The following is a 21,111-nucleotide window of genomic DNA, read 5'->3' as shown; positions in this document are numbered from 1 at the left end:
ATTGCCTTAACTTTAATTTCCCAAGCCTATTTAAACCTATGAGGAAGGTGATTTTTTGCTGATGAGAGTAGGCTCAGTTTAAGAGAGGGCAGGCCAGCATAACTCTTGAGTTACAGATGAAGCAGCTGCGATTTAGGACTTGAAGTCTGGGCCAAGTTTATCAATTAATAGCGAAGCAGCGATGGTTCATCCAAGTTGAAGCGTCAGCCTTACAACCTCAGTCTCCAAATCCTCAGCTTCCATGGGATTTGTTATGTCTCTGTTTGTCTTTTTATGTCTAAAAACTTTAATAATATAGAGATCCCAACACCCAGCTGATGAACAGTAGGTGCTTCTCTTGCTTGGTGAAAGATTGTCTATTCTGAACAGGTGAGGGCTATGCAGCCAGCTCATCTCTCGTTGCCACTAATCCTTTAAGGATCACCTGTTTATCAAAATCCTTCTTGCCCCATTTTTAGTTTACTGGCGTAAAACAGACTATCTTTTTGATTAGTTTCTTTTCTTGCAAAATGAATTTGGGTTTTTTTACCGTGTAGTAGAAGTCACCTGCTCTTATTCAGTATTACTTCATTCATTAGTATGAGGAAACCCTATACTCTTGGTTTTAGAAGTGGAAAAAGTAGGAAATGGAACCAGAATGTGATTTCAGGTTATACACACAGAACACACAGAAATACCCTGTCTTTTTATTCCCTCTCTTTATTGAATCACAAATTCCTGCTAAGCATTTCAAAATGTTCCCAGAAAATAAAAAACTTCCAGCGACTGAGAAAAGCTTTCTAGATAATTGCCTTTCCTTACATCGTGTAAGAGAAAATACTTTAATGCTAGCTTGTGGCTTTGCCAAGTTACTTATCTCCTGATTCTGTGTTCTCATATATTCAACATGGATAAGAATATGGAAACTCCAAGCAGAGTTTTGTGGGAGGAGATTGGAGATGATATTTGTAAAATGCCTGGACTGTAGTAGGTGCTCAACAAGTAAGTGGCAGCAATTGTGTCTGGTTGCTATTCTGTATTAAGGAAGTGTCAGGATTAACCAGCTGGTTGTCTTTGAGAAAACAATTTAGTTCCCTGCAGATCCTAGACTTGTGCTCAGTTCTACCCTAAACATCCAAGACTTCTCAGAATCCGGTGCTGGTGAGGATGTGGAGAAAAAGGAATCCCCTTGTGCTATTGGTGGGAATGCACACTGGCGCAGCCACTGTGGAAAAGAGTATGGAGGTTCCTCAAAAAATTAACAATAGAACTACCCAAAGATCCAGTGATCACACTACTGGATATTTACCCTTCAAATATAAAAACACTAGGGCAGCCTCGGTGGCGCAGCGGTTTAGCACCACCTGTGGCCCGGGGTTTGATCCTGGGGACCCTGGATCAAGTCCCATGTTGGGCTCCCTGCATGGAGCCTGCTTCTCCCTCTGCCTGTGCCTCTGCCTCTCTCTCTCTCTCTCTATGGATAAATAAAATCTTTAAAAATATATATAAAAACACTAATTCAAAGGCATACATGCACCCTTATGTTTATTGCATTTATTGCATTTATTGTGGCATTATTTATAGCCACATTATGGAAGCAGCCCAAGTGTCTGTCAGTACATGAATGGATATGGCAGCCCGGGTGGCTCAGTGGTTTAGCACCATCTTCAGCCCAGGGAGTGATCCTGGAGACCCGAGATATATAATATCCATATATAGTGGAATATATATATATATATGTTATATATTATATATATATAAAATGAAATATTATTCAGCCATAAAAAAAGAGAATAAATCTTACCATTTGCAATGACATGGGTGGAACTAGAGAGTATAATGCTAAGTGAAATAAATCTGTTAGAGAAGGACAAATACCATATGATTTCACTCATATGGAATTTCAAAAGTAAATGAGCAAAATAAATAAATAAATAAATGAGCAAAAAAAAGAGAAAAACCAAGAAACAGACTCTTGATTATAGAGAACAAACTGGTGATTATCAAAGGTGAGGAGAGGTGAAGGGGTAATAGGGGACGGAGGTTAAAGAGTACATTTATCATCATGAAAATAAAATGTTAAAATATGGGACACCTGGGTGGCTCAGCAGTTGAGCATCTGCCTTTGACTCAGAGCGTGATTCCAGGTCCGGGGATCGAGTCCTGCATCAGGTTCCCTGTGAGGAACCCACTTCTCCCTCTGCCTCTCTCTCTGTGTCTCTCATGAATAAATAAATAAAATATTTTTTTAAAAAAATGATAAAAGACTACTCAAAAGGGGCAGCCTCGGTGGCACAGTGGTTTAGCGCCGGCTGCAGCCTGGAGTGTGATCCTGGAGACCCAGGATGGAGACCCATGACGGGCTCCCTGCATGGAGCCTGCTTCTCTGTGTTCTCTACTCAAAGGATTTTTTTTTTAAATTTAAAGATTTATTTATTTATGGTAGACATAGAGGTTGGGGGGGAGAAGCAGGCTCCATGCCAGGAGCCCGATGCGGGACTCAATCTCAGGGCTCCAGGATCACGCCCTGGGCCAAAGGCAGGTACCAAACCGCTGAGCCACCCAGGGATCCTCTACTCAAAGGATTTGTAAGTGCTGCTTCTGTTTCAGTACTGGTGGCAGGGGATAGAATAGTAAACAAAACAACCCATCCTTGCTTTCATGGAGCCTAGAGTTTATTGAGGAGGCCAGACACTGAGCAAATGACCATGGTGGGGAGTGTAGGATGGTATGGTGCAATATAAGGTGTCAGTGGCCCTGCCTTAGGCAGAAGACCAGGAAGGCTTCCTGGATGCAGGGATGCCTCAGGTGGGCCTAGCCTTGTCTTAGACTCTGAAGAGGGAAGAGACACTTTAAACTTGATCAACTGAATAAGTCCACAAAGGCTGGTCATAGGAGCTAAGAGGTAGGAGAGATAGGAGCTGAGACACAGAAAAAAAGCCAGACCATGGAGATTTCTGTAGGAATATAGAAGAAAAACAATGTCTTTCCTCAACCCACCTTAAATTATCTGAATAAATTAGACTACCAAAGACAGATTACCAAGAGAAAAATAAACAAGTTTATTAAAAAGTATATCATACGTACACGAAAGCACCCAGTGATGAGTAACTCAAAGGAGTGGTTAGAACTTGGGCTTATCGTAGCATATTAACAAAAGAACAATACATTTTTAGAGAAGTGACAAGACAAAGGAAAAGGACTTTGAGTTTCTAGGGTGGCAAATTGTGGGAAGGTATGTATATGGGGGAACTAATGTGGACAAGGATTAGTTTTAGCAAGATTTGTTATATAGGTTCCTCTGGTGCCATCTCCAGGCTGGTAAGGGTCTGGAGTTTTCTCTGATGATTAACTTCTGTCCTTCCTGGTAGAGAGGGGAGTGGGGACACCTCTACAAGTTATGTTCTGCTTTTAGGCAAATAGGAGGAGGGGAGAGTTTTTCTTGTATCTTTTTTTTTTTTTTTAATATTTTATTTATTTATTCATGACAGAGAGAGGCAGAGACACAGGCAGAGGGAGAAGTAGGCTCCCCCAGGGGAGCCCGATGCAGGACTCAATCCCAGGATCATGACCTGAAGGCAGACACTCAACAACTGAGCCACCAAGGTGTCCCTTGTATCTGTTTCTTCTTAATTGCCTTCCAATCAAAATAATCCTTATGCCGATGTGGCATATTTGGGGGTGATATATTTTACAACTCTTCTCCAGTTTTGATGTACTAAATTGTTAAATATTCCTCTCATTAGGGACGCCTGGGTGGCTCAGTGGTTGAATGTCTGCCTTTGGCTCAGGTCATGATCCTGGGGTCCAGGGATCGAGTTCTGTATTGGGCTCCCCTCGGGGAGCCTGCTTCTCCCTCTGTGGGTGCCTCTGCCTCTCTGTGTGTGTCTCTCATGAATAAATGAATAGAATCTTTTTTTTTAAATAAATGAATAGAATCTTTAAAAAAAATTCCTCTCATTAGACCTTTTTTTTTTTTTTTTTTTTTTTACATTTAACTCATATACTATAAACTTTAATCCTTTAAAAGTATGTGTAACTCAGGGGCACCTGGCTGGCTCAGTTGGTAAAGCATGCAACTCTTTATCTTGGGGTCATGAGTTTGAGCTTCACATTGGGTGTAAAATTTACTTCTTTTTTTTCAAAATATTTTATTTATTTATTCATGAGAGTGGCTCATTGAGCTCATTTATTCACTGGGTGGCTCAGTGAGTTAAGCATCTACCTTCAGCTTAGGTCATGATCTCAAGGTCCTAGGTTTGAGCCCCACATTGGTCTCCCTAGCCAGTAGGGAATCTCCTTCTCCCTCTGCCCCTTTTTCCTGCCCTCTCTTTCTCTCAAATAAGTAAATAGCATCTTTTATAAAAATTAAAAAATATTTTTATTTATTTTAATTTATTTTATTTATTTATTCATGAGCGACACACACAGAGAGAGAGAGGCAGAGACACAGGCAGAGGGAGAAGCAGGCTCCATTCAGGGAGCCCGACGTGGGACTCGATCCCGGGTCTCCAGGATCACACCATGGGCTGCAGGCGGCACTAAACTGCTGCACCACCGGGCCACCCTAAAAAATATTTTTAAAGTATGTATTTCAATAGTTTTAATATTCACAAAATTGAGCAGTCATCCACACAAATTCCAGAGTACCTCATCACTTCAAAAAGCAACCCTAGACTCATCAGCAGTCATCATCTGCCCCTTCCTCCAGCCTCTCCAGTAATCTGCTTTCTGGCTCTATGGATTTGCCTATTCTGGACATTATACAAACAGACCCCAAGTTGCCTGGATGGCTCAGCAGTTGAGCATCTGCCTTTGGCTCAGGTCGTGGTCCCAGGGTCCTGGGATCGAGTCCTACATTGGGCTGCCTGCAGGGAGCCTGCTTCTCCCTCTGCCTGTCTCTGCCTCTCACTCTGTGTGTCTCTCATAAATAAATAAGTAAAATCTTAAAAAAATAATAATACAATTCAAAATGTGTGCTCATTGTATTTGGTCTCTTTCATTTAGCATAATATTTTCAAGTTCACTAAGGCTGTAGCATGTATCTGTACTCCTACTCCTTTTCATGGCTGAATAATATTCCTTCTGTGGCTATACTTTTACAAGAGTCTTGAGAGGAAGGCATTTATATCTGCCATGGGAGCAGGTGCCTGGAGGCCTGGCCTCCATGCAAGTGTTGTGCTTTGTGCGGCAGTTCGACTGCCTAGGCTCTCCCCTCACAGGGAAAATCACTTTCTCTGTGCCTCATTTTCCTCTCCTAAATGGGGATAATGTAGAAACTGTCAGAGGGTTGGTGAATTAAATGAGTTTATATATTGAAAGGGCTTAGAAAAGTTTCCGGTGTAAAAGTCCAGTTGTTGCCGTGAAGAAAAACAGGCTGGCAGAAACAGAAATCCCCACGGACTAGCATATTGCCCTTTATTCCAGAATCTTCCAAATGGCTCCATGGCTACTTTATAAAATTTGGAATTATAACCAGGTCTGATTATAAGAGGAAATGAATTGAAGATAGCAGTTTCTCCACCTTTTTTAGGTGGAGGGAAACAGAATATGTCACCCCAAAATGTGCCACTTTGGCATGTAGATTATTTTGACCTGAAGGCAATTAAGTCCCAGCAGATTTAAGAAAAACTTTTATCTCTCCCTTAATTGCCTAAAAGAATTCAGATGGGGAGCCTGGCCCAGAAAGAGCTATTACCAGAGATAACTTTTTTTTTAATCTGAAAGACGTCCCCACATGACAAGGCCAACATCTGCTTAGCAAACATCTGTTCATCTCATCTTCCTGCAAATTGCCCTCCTCCTTTTTGAAGCCCCAGGCCCATCTCTTTCCTTGTTCAGGATGGCATGTGAGCCTCAGTTGCCTGACTGCCTTTGGGTCTCATACTTTTATGGGGCCCCTGTACGTACAAAATAAGATTTCTTTTTCTCCTATTAATCAATCTTATGTCAATTTAGGTGTTAGAGCAGCCAAAGAACCTAGAAAGAAGGAAAATTTTCCCACCCAGACAGTTTGGCGACCTGCAAAGGGACCTTCTCTGGCTGGACACTGCTTGCTCCAGGGCTGCTGCAGCTGAGAGAGCCTTGGGCCTCTGACAAGAGCCAGCAGAAGGTAAGAATTCTTACCAGATGGATCTCCTGGATCTCCCACCTGTTGGATCCAGTGGCAGCGAGAGTGGTGAGAATCCTCTTTCCTTTTCTAAATGCAGATTAGCAGGAGACGGTATTTGTGTGAAGTCATTCCTTGAGTATGGTGATTCTGGTAAAGATTTGTTATGAGTACTCTTGCCTCTATTGATCCTTTTTCTCCCGGAGATAGATATTGTTTCCTTTGGTCTCTGTCACTTGTGTCCTTGGTCATGAGGAAGAGAATCATAGCCCACATGAGCTTTTTCCTTTCGTCCTGTTTCATGTCTTGAGAGCTTAGCTTTGTGACCAAGGAGAATATTCTCACTGGAAGATGCGTGTTCCAGCACGCGTTGGCATACAGCCGAGTAGATTGCAGATCTGAAAAGCAGCACTGTCTTTGTCCACTGAGTCAGCTCTCCGGGGAGTTTGTCTTAGGGGTTTTGGTCCACAAGGGGACCTTGTTGGTGAGGTTAATGGGAAAGTCCCATACCAGTAGTGCCAGACTGGTATCCCAGCAGCTCTGTGACTGGAGGTCATGTTCTTTTTTTTTTTTTTTTTAATTTTTTATTTATTTATGATAGTCACAGAGAAAGAAATAGAGAGAGGCAGAGACATAGGCAGAGGGAGAAGCAGGCTCCATGCACAGGGGGCCCGATGTGGGATTCGATCCCGGGTCTCCAGGATCACGCCCTGGGCCAAAGGCAGGCGCCAAACCGCTGCGCCACCCAGGGATCCCTGGAGGTCATGTTCTTGAGGAAGACCAGAGCCACCATTCTTACTGCCTGTGACACTGAAGGTCTTTGCTTGCTTGCTTGCTTGCTTTCTTTCTTTCTTTCTTTTTTTTTTTGAAGATTTTTATTTATTCATGAGATAGAGAGAGAGAGAGAGAGGCAGAGACACAGGCAGAGGGAGAAGCAGTCTCCATGCAGGGAGCCTAATGTGGGACTTGATCCTTGGTCTCCAGGATCAGGCCCTGGGCTGAAGGCGGCGCTAAACTGCTGAGCCACCCGGGCTTCCCAGGTCTTTGCTTTCTTAGCCTAATTATGGGAGTGAATTTTCTGGATCTTGTGAGGACTGCATCCTCTGCACCCTCTTTTGGAATGCTTCTCTTATCCATGGTTAAACCCCAAGAAGATTTAATTGGTTTGAGTCCCTGTTGAGATTAATATAAGATCCTATTTGTCAATGGCCAGATAATGGATCCTCTGAATTGGCTATATTTGAAAGAGAACATTTTAGAGAGCTCTCCTCAAGCAATGGTCTTATTGGTATCATTTTTGTGGGAAAAAGAAAAAAAAACAATTAAAAAGAGGACACAAGGGGATCCCTGGGTGGCGCAGCGGTTTGGCGCCTGCCTTTGGCCCAGGGCGCGATCCTGGAGACCCGGGATCGAATCCCACTCGGGCTCCCGGTGCATGGAGCCTGCTTCTCCCTCTGCCTATGTCTCTGCCTCTCTCTCTCTCTCTCTCTCTCCCTCTCTCTCTCTCTGTGACTACCATAAATAAATAAAAATTAAAAAAAAAGAGGACACAAAAGAATGTAATGGCTAGTTTCAGGGACTCCCTTAGCAAGGTGAAAGAACAGAAATTAGACTTAGGACAAAAATTAAAGTCCACATTCCACAAAAACTCCCCTCCTCAAAATCCTGCGGCATCTGCCTGTTGTAGCTTCCCTTTTTCTTCGAGATTTACAGAGAGCATTCTGACTCCATCTCCAGGCCCAGGGTACTGGTTACCTGTGTAAATGCTGAGGGCCAGGAAGTGAATTTAGCAGAAGCAGGAGGTGGAGGGAGGGCGGCAGGTTGTAGGGCTCACCTTCCTGTTTCTTACCACTCTTCCTACTCTCCAGGGCTCCGTAATCAGCTCTGCCAGCCTCAGGTCTTCCGATGCAGTGACTTTTGTGGGAATATCCTGGATTCTGACCACAAAGAATTCATGCAAACAGAGACAAGCAGCAGAACTTTAATTATTATTATTATTATTATTATTTTTAAAGATTTTATGTATTCATGAGAGACAGAGAGAGAGAGAGAGGCAGAGACACAGAGAAGCAGGCTCCATGCAGGGAGCCCGACGTGGGACTCGATCCTGGGACCCCAGGATCACACCCTGGGCCCAAGGCAGGTGCTAAGCTGCTGAGCCACCCAGGGATCCCCAGAACTTTAAATTATAAAATCCTTTTAGGGATCCCTGGGTGGCGCAGCGGTTTAGCACCTGTCTTTGGCCCAGGGCGCGATCCTGGAGACCCGGGATCGAATCCCACATGGGGCTTCCTGCAGGGAGCCTGCTTCTCCCTCTGCCTGTGTCTCTGCCTCTCTCTCTCTCTCTCTGTGTGACTATCATAAATAAATAAAAAATTAAAAAAATAAAAAAATAAAATAAAAAAATAAAATCCTTTTACCTCCACTTCCAGAACATGTTACCAAATTTAGAAAAGCCTTAGAAAGATCACCGGCCAATTGCACCCCCCCTCACAGGGACCGAGATTAGCTGCTAAGGGGTGTTCTTTCCACCTGTAATTATACTGTAGTTAACAGGCAAGCCAGATGGCTCCTTGAGGAAAACCACCCTCCTCACGGAGTAAACAGATGACCAGAATTTCCCCTATGTGCTCCTATAAATGATGTTCAGGGACTGATGGAAGCAATAGTAGAGGTTATTTTTCAGTGAATTGGCCCAAGTTTGAATTGTGCACCCAGGAAGAAAGCCTTTGTTAAATTACTTTATACAGACTTTACAAAGGCATATTGCATTAAATCCTGAAGCTCTAGAACATAGAAATCTTTTGATTTCCATCTTAGTTGGACATCTTCTCACTGATAAAAAGAAGCAAATGTAAGATAATGTAGTTGGTCGGGCGGATCAGCACCTCAATATCATTTAGGCTTCAACCCAATTCTTTGAGAAATTAAAAGCAACTGTCATAGGGTGCCTCGGTGGCTCAGTCAGTTAAGCCACGTTTCTTCATCAGGTCATGATCTCAGGGTCCTGAGATCAGCCCCACATCAGGGCTGTCTGCTAAGTGGGGAGCCTGCTTCTCCCTCTCCCTCGGTCCCTCCCTCCACTTGTGCTCTCTCTCTCTCTCTCAAATAAATAAATAAAAAATAAAAAAATAAAAGCAACTGTCTTTTTTTTTTTTCTTTTTTTTTTTTAAGATTTTATTTATTCGGGATCCCTGGGTGGCGCAGCGGTTTGGCGCCTGCCTTTGGCCCAGGGCGCGATCCTGGAGACCCAGGATCGAATCCCATGTCAGGCTCCCGGTGCATGGAGCCTGCTTCTCCCTCTGCCTATGTCTCTGCCTCTCTCTCTCTCTCTCTCTCTGTATGACTATCATAAGTAAAATAAAAGTTTAAAAAAAAAAAAAAAAAGATTTTATTTATTCATGAGAGACACAGAGAGAGGCAGAGACACAAGGAGAGGGAGAAGCAGGCTCCCTGCAGGGAGCCCTTTATAGGGCTCTATCCCAGGACACGGGAATCACACCCTGAGCCAGAGGCAGAAGCTCAACCACTGAGCCACCCACGCGTCCCTTTTTTTTCTTTCTTTTTTAATTTTTAATAATTTGGGATGCCTGGCTGCTAAGTGGCTGAAGGTCTGCCTTCAGCTCAGGTCATGATCCCCGGGGTCCTGGGATCGAGTCCTGCATCCGGCTCCTGCTCTGCAGGGACCCTGCTACTCCCTCTGCCTCTCTCTCTCTCTCTATCTCTCTCTCTCTCTCATGAATAGACAAATAAAATCTTTAAAATATATATAAAAAATAATTTTTAAGAAATTTATTTATTTGAGAGAGAGCAGCAGGGAGAGGGAGAAACAGGCTCCTTACTCATCAGGGAGCCTGACACGGGGCTGGATCCCAGGACCCTGAGATCATGACCCAAGCCAAAGGCAGATCTTCAATTGACTGAGCCATGCAGGTGCCCCACAACTGTCCTTTTCTTACAAATCTTTGCAAAACCAGAAATGCAGCTCTAGGACAGCCCTGGTGGCTCAGTGGTTTAGCACCTTTAGCACCGCCTTTCGTCCAGGGTGTGATCCTGGAGACCTGGGATCAAGTCCCACTTCAGGCTCCCTGCATGAAGCCTGCTTCTCCCTCTGCCTGTGTCTGTGCCTCTCTCTCTCTCTCTCTCTCTCTCTCTCTGTGTGTCTCTCATGAATAAATAAATAAAATCTAAAAAAAAAAAAAATGCAGCTCTAGAAACAATTCAAAGTCCACCTATCTTTACTGTCCCTCAAAGCTCTTCTATTCATCTCAAAATACTTGGCACATATTGTAAAAAATGGGGATATTGGAAACAGAATTGTCCTACACTTAAGAAAATAAGGAGGGGATCCCTGGGTGGCGCAGTGGTTTGGCGCCTGCCTTTGGCCCAGAGCGCGATCCTGGAGACCCGGGATCGAATCCCACGTCGGGCTCCCGGTGCATGGAGCCTGCTTCTCCCTCTGCCTGTGTCTCTGCCTCTCTCTGTGTGACTATCATAAATAAATAAAGAAAAAAATATTAAAAAAAGAAAATAAGGAAATTTTATTTATGTTTATTTAAATTTAATTAACATATAGTGTATTATTGGTTTCAGAGGTAGAGATCAGTGATTCATCAGTCTTATATAACACTCAATGCTTATTACATCACGTGCCCTCCTTAATGCCCATCCCCCAATTACCCCCTCCCTTCCAGCACTCCTCAGTTTGTTTCCTATGATTAAGAGTCTCTTATGGTTTGTCTCCTTCTCTGACTTTATCTTGTTTTATTTTTCTCTCCCTTCCCCTGTGATCCTCTGTTTTGTTTTGTTTTTTCTTTTTTTAAAGATTTTTATTTATTTCAGAAGAGATGAGAAAGAGCTCGAGTGTGTGTGGGCAAGAGCGGGGGATGGGCAAAGAGAAGCATGTGGGAGGAGAGGCAGAGGAAGGAGCAGACTCAGTGCTGAGCAGGGAGCCCAGTGCTGGGCTTCGGGATCATGACCCGAGCCAAAGGTATAGACTCAACCGGCTTAGCCACCCAGGCACCCCTCTCTGTTCTGTTTCTTAATTTCCACATAATGAGTAAGATCATATGATAATTATCTTTCTCTGATTGACTCATTTTGCTTAGTGTAATATCCTCTAGTTGTTCCATCCATGTCATTGCAAAAAGCAAGATTTTTTTCTTTCTTTCTCTTTCTTTCTTTCTTTCTTTCTTTCTTTCTTTCTTTCTTTCTTTCTTTCTTTCTTTTTCTTTCTTTCTTCTTTTCTTCTTTTTCTTTCTTTCTTTTCTTTCTTTCTTTCTTTCTTTCTTTCTTCTTTCTTTCGTCTTCTTCTTTCTTTCTTTCTTTCTTTCTTTCTTTCTTTTCTTTCTGATAGCTGAGTATTCCATTCTATATATGTACCACATCTTCTTTAACCATTCATCTGGATGTGGACATCTGAGCTCTTTCCATACTTTGACTATTGTAGACATTGCTACTATAAACATTGGAGCACTATCTGTCCCTTCAGATCACTACATTTGTATCTTTGTAGTAAATACATAGTAGTGCAATTCCTGGGTTGTAGGGTAGCTCTATTTTCAACTTTATTTTTTTTTTAGATGTTATAATTTATCTGAGAGAAAGAGCATAAGCAGAGGGAGCAACAGAGGGAGAGGGAGAAGCAACCTCTCTGCTGAGCAGGGAGCCTGACATGGGGCTTAATCCCAGGACCTTGGAACCATGACCTGAGCCGAAGGCAAAGGCTTTAACCAATTGAGCCACACATCGCCCCTATTTTCAACTTTTTGAAGAAACTCTATACTGTTTTCCAGAGTGGCTGCATCAGCTTGCCTTCCTACCAACAGTGTAAGAGGGTTTCCAAGAAGGAAAATTTAAATAAAAATTTCTCTAGACCTTTGATAAGAGATAAATATACTCCAAACTTCGTGGAGAAAACTTGGATACTTTCTCTACTCCTTCGTGGTATAGATTTTCTACCCCACCTTCTGTAGGACCTGATAACCAGCTTTTTGAAATGCAGGCTTTAGAATTTTCTTTTTTTTAAAGATTTATTTATTTATTCATGAGAGAGAGAGAGAGAGAGGCAGAGACACAGGCAGAGGGAGAAGCAGGCTCCATGCAGGGAGCCCGATGCGGACTCGATCCCGGATCCTGAAATCACACATACCCTGAGCTGAAGGCAGATGCTCAACCGCTGAGCCATCTAGGCATCCCAAGAATTTTCTAAGAAGATTTTATTATTATTTTTAAAAGATTTTATTTATTTATTCATGACAGACACACACAGAGAAAGGCAGAGACACAGGCAGAGGGAGAAGCAGGCTCCATGCAGGGAGCCCGACGTGGGACCCCGAGATCACACCAGAGCCAAAGGCAGACAGAACGCTCAACCACTGAGCCACCCAGGCGTCCCGAACATTTTATTTTATTTTTTATTTTTTTTAAATTTTTTTTTCTTTATTTATGATAGTCACACAGAGAGAGAGAGAGAGAGAGGCAGAGACACAGGCAGAGGGAGAAGCAGGCTCCATGCACCGGGAGCCCGACGTGGGACTCGATTCCGGGTCTCCAGGATCGCGCCCTGGGCCAAAGGCAGGCGCCAAACCGCTGCGCCACCCAGGGATCCCCCGAACATTTTATTTTTTAAGCTCCACACCCAAAGTGGGGCTCAAACTCGTGACCTGAAGATCAAGAGTCTCGTGCTCTACCAACTGAGCCAGCCAGGTGCTCCTAGGTAGAGATTTTCTATCAAAAAGATAAAAAAGGAACTATTTGTAAGTTAGGCTAATTAAATATCTTAAATGTCCTCTCCACAAATATTAGTAAAAAGCCTTAGCTGTGGCACTTGCTAGCTCAATCAGTGGAGCTTCCGACTCTTGACCTTGGGGTTAGGAGTTTGAGGCCCACATTAGATGAAGAGATAGATTACCTAAAAATAAAAGCTTTATCCATCTGAGCAGGTGAACGTATTTCAACTGCCAAAACAAAATTTGGATCCAATTGTTCTTTTATAAACCAGTAAGTTTTGTAAATATCATACCTGACTCGGCTAAAATTTTAGAATGAAAGCTATACAGTCTCTGTATTTATCTGTATGGTTGTATCTATATTTGTATGTTGCAGATGTATGATATTTTTCTATTTCTTGATGGTATTGCCAATATTAATTTGCAAAAGAGATCTATTCAACTGGTTTAAAATAAGTGCTTATATGAGTTAAGTATTCCTAAACCCTCAGAAATATATTAGGAACAATTTCAAATGCTTTTTTTTTTTTTTTTTTTTAAGATTTGATTTTGTTATTTATTCATGAGAGACACAGAGAGAGAGGCAGAGACACAGGCAGATGGAGAAGCAGGCTGTATGCAGGGAGCCCGAAGTGGGACTTGATCCCAGGACTCCAGGATCACGCCCTGGGCCGAAGGCAGGTACTCAACCGCTGAGCCACCCAGGGATCCCTCAAATGCTTTTTAAGTTCACATGATCTGGGAAAATATTCAGTAACTGAAGCTAATTTAAGTTTATTGTTTTTTTTTTTTTTAATTGGAGTTCAATTTGCCAACATATAGCATATCACCCAGTGCTCATCCCATCAAGTACCCCCCTCAGTGCCCATCACCCAGTCACCTCCACACTCAAGTGTACTGGTTTAATTAAACTAGGCGTGTCTTCAGGGGCACCTGGGTGGCTCAGTTGGTTTGAGCATCTGACTTGATTGCAGCTTAGGTCATGATCTCAGGGTCCTGGGATCAGACTCTGCACTCACCAGGGAGTCTGCTTGAGATCCTCTCTCTTCCTCTCCTTCTGCCCTCTCCCCTCAATCATGCTCTCTCTCTCTCAAATAAATAAATACACTTAAAAAGAAATAGACATGTCTTCAGAATTCTCAGCATTAAATATAATGTAGACATACAACTTTTATTCTACTTGGGTTTACTAGTCAAAAAATTCATGTTATCTCTGTTACAAAATTTTGTTGTTTGGTGGGCAACAAAGCAAAGTTTACTGAGGGGTGGTATAAGGCTTCTGAAGAGGGAGGGGACTTGAGAGGGTTGCCCCTGTTACAAAATTAGTCAGCAAGAAAAATAGCTTAGGATGATGGCTGACTCCATCTAAGAACTTTCACAAAGTTTGTCTGTGTCGTCTAAGCATAATTGTTGGGAACCGTGGCTTAGATAGATGTAATTGGAATAAGAACTTTTAGGTGAAGTTTTCTGCCATAATTATGTTTTATGGTCTGTATACTTAAAAATACCTTCCAAAATCAGGGGTGTCTCAGTGGCACAGTCAATTGAGCATCCAACACTTGGTTTTGGCTCAGGTTGTGATCTCAACATTGTAAGTCCCCTGGCCTCGATCATGCTCTCTCTCATCTATCTAAGTCACTGGTTCCCAACAATTATGCTTAGATGACCCACAAGAACTCTGTGAAAATTAAATGGCTGGCACAGTTTGTGGAGCTAGAGACTCTTGACCTTGGGGTTGGGAATTTGAGCCCAGCATTGGGTGTTAGAGATTATTTAAAAATTTAAAAAATCTTGGGATCCCTGGGTGGCGCAGCGGTTTGGCGCCTGCCTTTGGCCCAGGGCGCGATCCTGGAGACCCGGGATCGAATCCCATATCAGGCTCCCGGTGCATGGAGCCTGCTTCTCCCTCTGCCTGTGTCTCTGCCTCTCTCTCTCTCTGTGACTATCATAAGTAAATAAATAAAAATTTAAAAAAAAATTTAAAAAATCTTAAAAGTCGGGATGCCTGGGTGGCTCAGCAGTTGAGCCTCTCTTTGGCTCAGGGCAGTGATCCTGGAGTCCCAGGATCGAGTTCCACATCGGGCTCCCTGCATGGAGCCTGCTTCTCCCTCTGCCTGTGTCTCTGTCTCTGTGTGTGTGTGTGTGTATCTCATGAATAAATAAATAAAATCTAAAAAAAAAAAGAAAAATCTTAAAAAATATATTATGAGTAATTATAAGGGAAACAACTCTGTATGCAAGGAAAGTAAGATGTGTTTTTTAGTAAGAAGTGGTATGAGACCTGAAGATGTATTTTGTCAAGGGAAAAAAGTAAATTTGTCCCAAAGTAAAACTGGTTATTTCAGAATAGGAAAGAAGAATAAAGGACAAATGGTATAGAAAGTTGGGAAGAGGGACGCCTGGGTGGCTCAATGGTTGAGTGTCTGCCTCCAGCTCAGGGCGGGGTCCCAGAGTCCCCAGATGGAGTCCCACATCAGGCTTCTTGTGAGGAGCCTGTTTCTCCCTCTGCCTATGTCTCTGCCTCTCTCTGTGTGTTTCTCATAAATAAATAAATAAAACCTTAAAAAAAAAAGTTGGGAAGAGGGAAAGGAAAGGAGAGAATTTTATCTCATGTAATCACGATAAAATTTGTGTGTGCCTAAAATTTAATTGTTATTTTAAGGGTTTTAAAAATAAACCTTAATGTCAATAGTATACTTATATAAAATGAACCTAATTTTCTTTCATCTACTCAAAGGAAAAGTTTTGCTGAACTATTTATTGGTCTGCTCTTGATAATAAGAGATTGTAAAAGGTTTCTCTTTACCTTTGTTGTTTTAAAGATTTTATTTACTTAAAAAAAAAAAAAAGATTTTATTTACTTAGAGTGAGAGAGAAAGAGAGCAAGCATGAGCTGGGGGTGGGGGGACAAAGCAGGGGAGAAGCAGGCTCCCTCCTGATGGTCGAGAATCCCCTGGGTGGCTTAACCAACTAAGCCACCCAGGCGCCCCTTTTCTTTACCTTTTAAGTAATCTGTCAAGAAAGCAAAGATTTTGTGTTTTACCAAAATAATTTCCTGTTCTTTAATGTTTTATTTTTCAAGATTTAAGGATACTTTTTTCTCTTTTTTTCTTAAACAAACTATGACTTATAGCAATTTGGTAAATTATACCTTTGTAAACAAAGATGAAACATTTACCTTTTCTCCCTGCTTGATCCCTCCAGAATTGGGAAACTTAGTGAATATTCTTTATGACAGTATATTTGTTTGCTTAAGTTCAATAAGAATCTGTTCTCCTTATAACAGGGCACAGTTTGAAACATTGGTTATATTATCAAGGCTTTCCCTGGAATGTCCTATCTGTGAATAAAATGCATAGATTCAGATATGATCAGATGGCTTTAAGGAACTAATGTTGACTTAATAGATCCAATAAAGGCCCTTAGGAAAATTGGCTTGGTACCCTGATTATGGGGTTCCCACAGTTTTACCAGGTAAGGAAAGAAGATTACTTTCTGGCAGGCTCAGGAAACTTAGGATATTTTGGGGACCTCAGAAAAAGAAGAATCTGCCCAAATCTATGCATATTGCTGATAAAGTCTGATGGTGGCCATTAGCCTTGAAAGGCTTTTAAAAGTCCAATATGAGGGCAGCCCCGGTAGTGCAGCGGTTTAGCGCCGCCTGCAGCCCCGGGGTGTGATCCTGAGGACCTGGGATTGAGTTCCGCATGGGGCTCCCCATGGGGAGCCTGCTTCTCCCTCTGCCTGTGTCTCTGCCTCTCTGTGTGTGTCTCTATGAATAAATAAATAAAATCTTAAAAAAATAAATAAATAAAAGTCCAATATGAGATTCCTTATGCAAAGTTCCAGCAAAGCAGATTTGAAAAAGCCTCTGTGGTCAATAATTATTCTTACTTCACGTAAGTAAATAATCAGGCCAAGTTATTCAAACTAGGCTTAATTTGCAAACAAATTAATCTTACTGTGGTTATTTTTGGTAGAAGGGGGGTGACTCTAGAGAGAAAATTATGTTTCAATGGAAACTATTGTATACCCTTGTGGATATCAGATTCTAGTCCTGCTAATTATCTTTCAGGTTTTTACCTGTAAACTGGCCTGGGTCCTGAATTCTTCTAGTTTCCTCTAATATTTGGCTACAGCTCTTCAAACTAACATTCCCAAATTTCTGACTGTTAATGTATATAAGGAATCCTTTTTCTAATTTTTTTAAAGATTTTATTTTATTTAAAAAAAATTTTTTTTTTAAAAGACACACAGAGAGAGAGGCAGAGACACAGGCAGAGGGAGAAGCAGGCTCCCTGCAAGGAGCCCGATGGGGAACTTGATCCTGGTCCTGGGATCACTCCCCAAGTCGAAGGCAGATGCTCAACCGCTGAGCCAACCAGGCGTCCCTAAAGATTTTATTTTTAAGTAATATCTACACCCAACATGTGGCCCAAACTCACAGGCCCGAGATCAAGAGTTGCATGCTCTACCGACTGAGCCAGCCAGGGGCCCTGTGTAGTCTTCTACTTGTTTGACCCTTCTGACTTGAAATCATTGAGAACTAAAACTGCTCTTTCCCCAAAGCCATGCAAGACTCTAAGGCTGGACAATTTGATATAAACTTCAAAGAAATCATTACAGTAGTTCATGTACGGACAATCTTCATGCCTCATGTCACTCAGAAAGATCACCAGAGACATTCAAACTGCTAACCAGAAAAATCTATCAGGTTACCACTGCCCTTGCCCACTCCATCTGAAGAGGTTTGGAGCCAGATATCTAGAAATCTTCTCAACTGGCTGCCTTCAGAACTCAGAAGCTGGAAGTATAATCTTCTTCAATCATTAACCATTGTTTTTCTTTTGTTTCCATAGAAATGCCTGTTATTAAATATCTTATTGCACAATAGCCCTAACTTAGGAGCCCACCTGCATTTCTGCCTCCTAAAATGAGCCACAACTGTTTAACTGAACAGGTCTATTCTTGGGACTAAGAGACGGGTTCAATGAGGTGGGACAATTTACCAACTCAACTGATGAATTATGGAGCTTCCTGGAAAAGTTTCAAAGGGTGGGACTGGGGGATCCGTAGGTGGCTCAGCAGTTTAGCACCTGCCTTTCCACCCAGGGCATGATCCTGGAGCCCTGGGATCGAATCCCGCATTGGGCTCCCTGCACAGAGCCTGCTTCTCCCTCTGCCTGTGTCTCTGCCTCTCTCTCTGTGTCTCTCATGAATAAATTAAACAAAACAAAACAAAAACAAAGGTGGGACTGAAAGGGAACAGAATATGCCACCCCAAAATGTGCCACTTTGGCATGTAGATTATTTTGACCTGAAAGAAATCAAGTCCCAGCAGACTCAAGAAAAACTTTTATTTATTTATTTACTTACTTATTTATTCATTTAAGATTTAAGATTTTATTTATTCATTCATGAGACACACAGAGAGAGACAGAGACATAGGCAGAGGGAGAAGCAGGCTCCCTGCAGGGACCCAATGTGGGACTCGATCCCAGGACCCCAGGATCACGACCTGAGCTGGAGGCAGATACTGAACCACTGAGCCACCCAGGTGCCCCAAGAAAAACTTTTACCTCTCCCTTAATTGCCTAAAGGAATTTAAATGGGGATCCTGACCCAGAAAGAGAGTTATTGCCAGAGATTTTTTTTTTTTTTTTTAATTTGAAAGACTTACCAATGTGGCAGGGCCAACATCTGCCGAGGAAACATCTGCTCTTCTCATTTTCCTGCAAATTGCCCTCCTCCCCTTTGAAGCCCCAGCCGCATCTCTTTCCTTAACATGTGAGCCTCCATTGCCTGACTGCCTTTGGGTCTCATATTTTTACGGAGCTTCTGTACATACAAAATTCAATTAGTTTTGTTTATTCCTGTTTATCTGTCTTATGTCAATTTAATTATTAAACTAGCCAAAGATGGGGATCCCTTGGTGGCGCAGCGGTTTAGCGCCTGCCTTTGGCCCAGGGCGCGATCCTGGAGACCCGGGATCGAATCCCACATCAGGCTCCCGGTGCATGGAGCCTGCTTCTCCCTCTGCCTGTGTCTCTGCGCCTCTCTCTCTCTCTGTGTGTGTGTAACTATCATAAATAAATAAAAATTAAAAAAAAAAATAAACTAGCCAAAGAACTTAGAAGGGTATAAGAAAATTTTTTCCACCCTCACACAGGCATTTAGGATTTTATAGTTGTGCAGACTTTTTTTTTTTTTTAAGATTTATTTATCTGTTTATTCAGGATAGACACAGAGAGAGAGAGAGAGAGGCAGAGGGAGAAGCAGGCCCCATGCTGGGAGCCCAATGTGGGACCTGATCCCGGGACTCCAGGATCGTGCCCTGGGCCAAAGGCAGGTGCTAAACTGCTGAGCTAACCAGGGATCCCCCCCACTTTTTTTAAAGATTTTATTTATTTATTCATGAGAGGCAGAGAGAGAGAGAGAGAGAGAGTGGCAGAGACACAGGAGGAGGGAGAAGCAGGCTCCACGCAAGGAGCCCAACATGGGACTCGATCCCAGGACCCCAGGATCACATCCTGGGCTGAAGGCAGCGCTAAACTGCTAAGCCACCCAGGCTGCCCAGTTGTGCAGACTTTTAAATGTGTTGTTAGTGATGATGAATCAAGGGACTTTTTCCTGTATATGGATTTCTAAGATCATGTACCTTGAGAATGAACTGCTTTGTTTTTTGTTTCTTAAGATTGTATTTTTGTGTGTTTTTGTGTTGTTGTTTTTTAAGATTTTATTTATTCATGAGAGACACAGAAAGAGAGGCAGAGATACAGGCAGAGGGAGGAGAAGCAGGTTCCATGCAAGGAGCCTGTTGTGGGATTCGATCCCGGGAACCCAGGATCAGGCCCTGAGCCAAAGGCAGATACTCAACAGCTAACTCACCTATATGTCCCCATATTTTTGTTTTTTAAGTAATCTCTACACCCAACATGGGGCTCAAACTTACAACCCTGAGATCAAGTCTCATGCTTTACTGACTGAGCCAACCTGGAGCCCCAGAGAAGAAACTGCTTTATTTTTTATTTTTAATTAATTAATTTGAGAGAGGGAGAGTGTGTGTATGGGGAGGGTGAGGGGCAGAGGGATAGAAAGTCTTAAGTAGACTCTGAGCTGAGCTTCAAGCCTGACAGGGGGGCTTGATCTCATGACCCTGAGATCACGACCCACGCCAAAACCAAGAGTCGGATACTTAACTTAAACTTAAAGTTTAAAAAATTAGGGATCCCTGGGTGGCACAGCGGTTTGGCGCCTGCCTTTGGCCCAGGGCGCGATCCCGGAGACCCGGGATCGAATCCCACATCGGGCTCCCAGTGCATGGAGCCTGCTTCTCCCTCTGCCTGTGTCTCTGCCTCTCTCTCTCTCTCTCTCTCTCTCTCTGTGACTATCATAAATTAAAAAAAAAAAAAAAAATTAAAAAAAAGTTTAAAAAATTATAATGAATTTTCAACATACAAAAAAGTAGGAAAATATGATTCCTCATATACATCCAACAACATTTATTCCCATTTTTCAATTTTTGTTAAATGATTGTTGTTCCACAACTGGATGGGGGAGGCACACCCAACAGGTAGGAACCATCTTGGAAGGATCTGGGGAAACTGGTTTCATGGGCAGGTTGAGAAATGTATGTTTGCCTAGGTAGTTAGGATACTTTGTAAAAGGTAAGGGTGGGGAGGGAAGGCTGTGCTCCACCTCAGCTCTCCACCTGGCCACTCCATGAGGCTAGGCATGGGATAAGCTGGTTCACTCTGGGAAGCTGGCACTAGTACCATGATGAAGTTGTCTCCAAACAGTGACACCAGTGTCCATCAAGAGTAAGGCATACTGGCAGTCAGGCTCATACTTATGACACCAGGAACTGTCTGGCACAAAATTTTAATGGAAATCAACAGGCTGTGTCCCCAGAGGAGCAAGTGCAGGAGGGTAGAGGGCCTCTGGGTCAAGTACTCCAGACTCTCCCTACTCAAGTGGGGCTGTGGGCCAGGGAGCTGGTTAGAAATGCAGAGTCTTGGGCCCTACCCCAGAGCTACCAAACCAGAATCTGCATTTTAACAAAGCTTCCAGTGATTCCTGGCACATTTCACTTTGGAGAATTGCTGCTGTAAAGCACTCAGGGTATGGCCTGTTGGAGGGAAAATTACCCCAAATTTGTAATCTCAGCAATTCTGGGTTGGCAAGCAGTTGGTCCAGCCCTTACCAGAAAATGCATAAATTCCTTTGGCAAGACCCTGGAGAAGGAGTCTCCAGATATCCAGCATCACCTCCATTCACAGGCAGTTCACCAAC

The 21,111-nt window shown here is 42.8% G+C and overlaps 1 long non-coding RNA gene across 1 annotated transcript; it reads right to left on the bottom strand.

The window, feature by feature from the left end:
• Window positions 1-4,346: 4,346 nt before the first annotated feature.
• LOC125753663 (uncharacterized) lies at window positions 4,347-6,645 on the bottom strand. The gene is made up of 2 exons (XR_007405990.1): window positions 6,106-6,645; window positions 4,347-4,546 (listed from the first exon to the last, which is right to left on the bottom strand). It is a non-coding gene; the product is annotated as an uncharacterized LOC125753663 (long non-coding RNA).
• Window positions 6,646-21,111: the final 14,466 nt, after the last annotated feature.

Source organism: Canis lupus, chromosome 25 (assembly GCF_003254725.2).
Source record: "Canis lupus dingo isolate Sandy chromosome 25, ASM325472v2, whole genome shotgun sequence".
NCBI lineage: Eukaryota > Metazoa > Chordata > Mammalia > Carnivora > Canidae > Canis > Canis lupus.
This window is presented reverse-complemented; position numbering and strand designations above follow the sequence as displayed.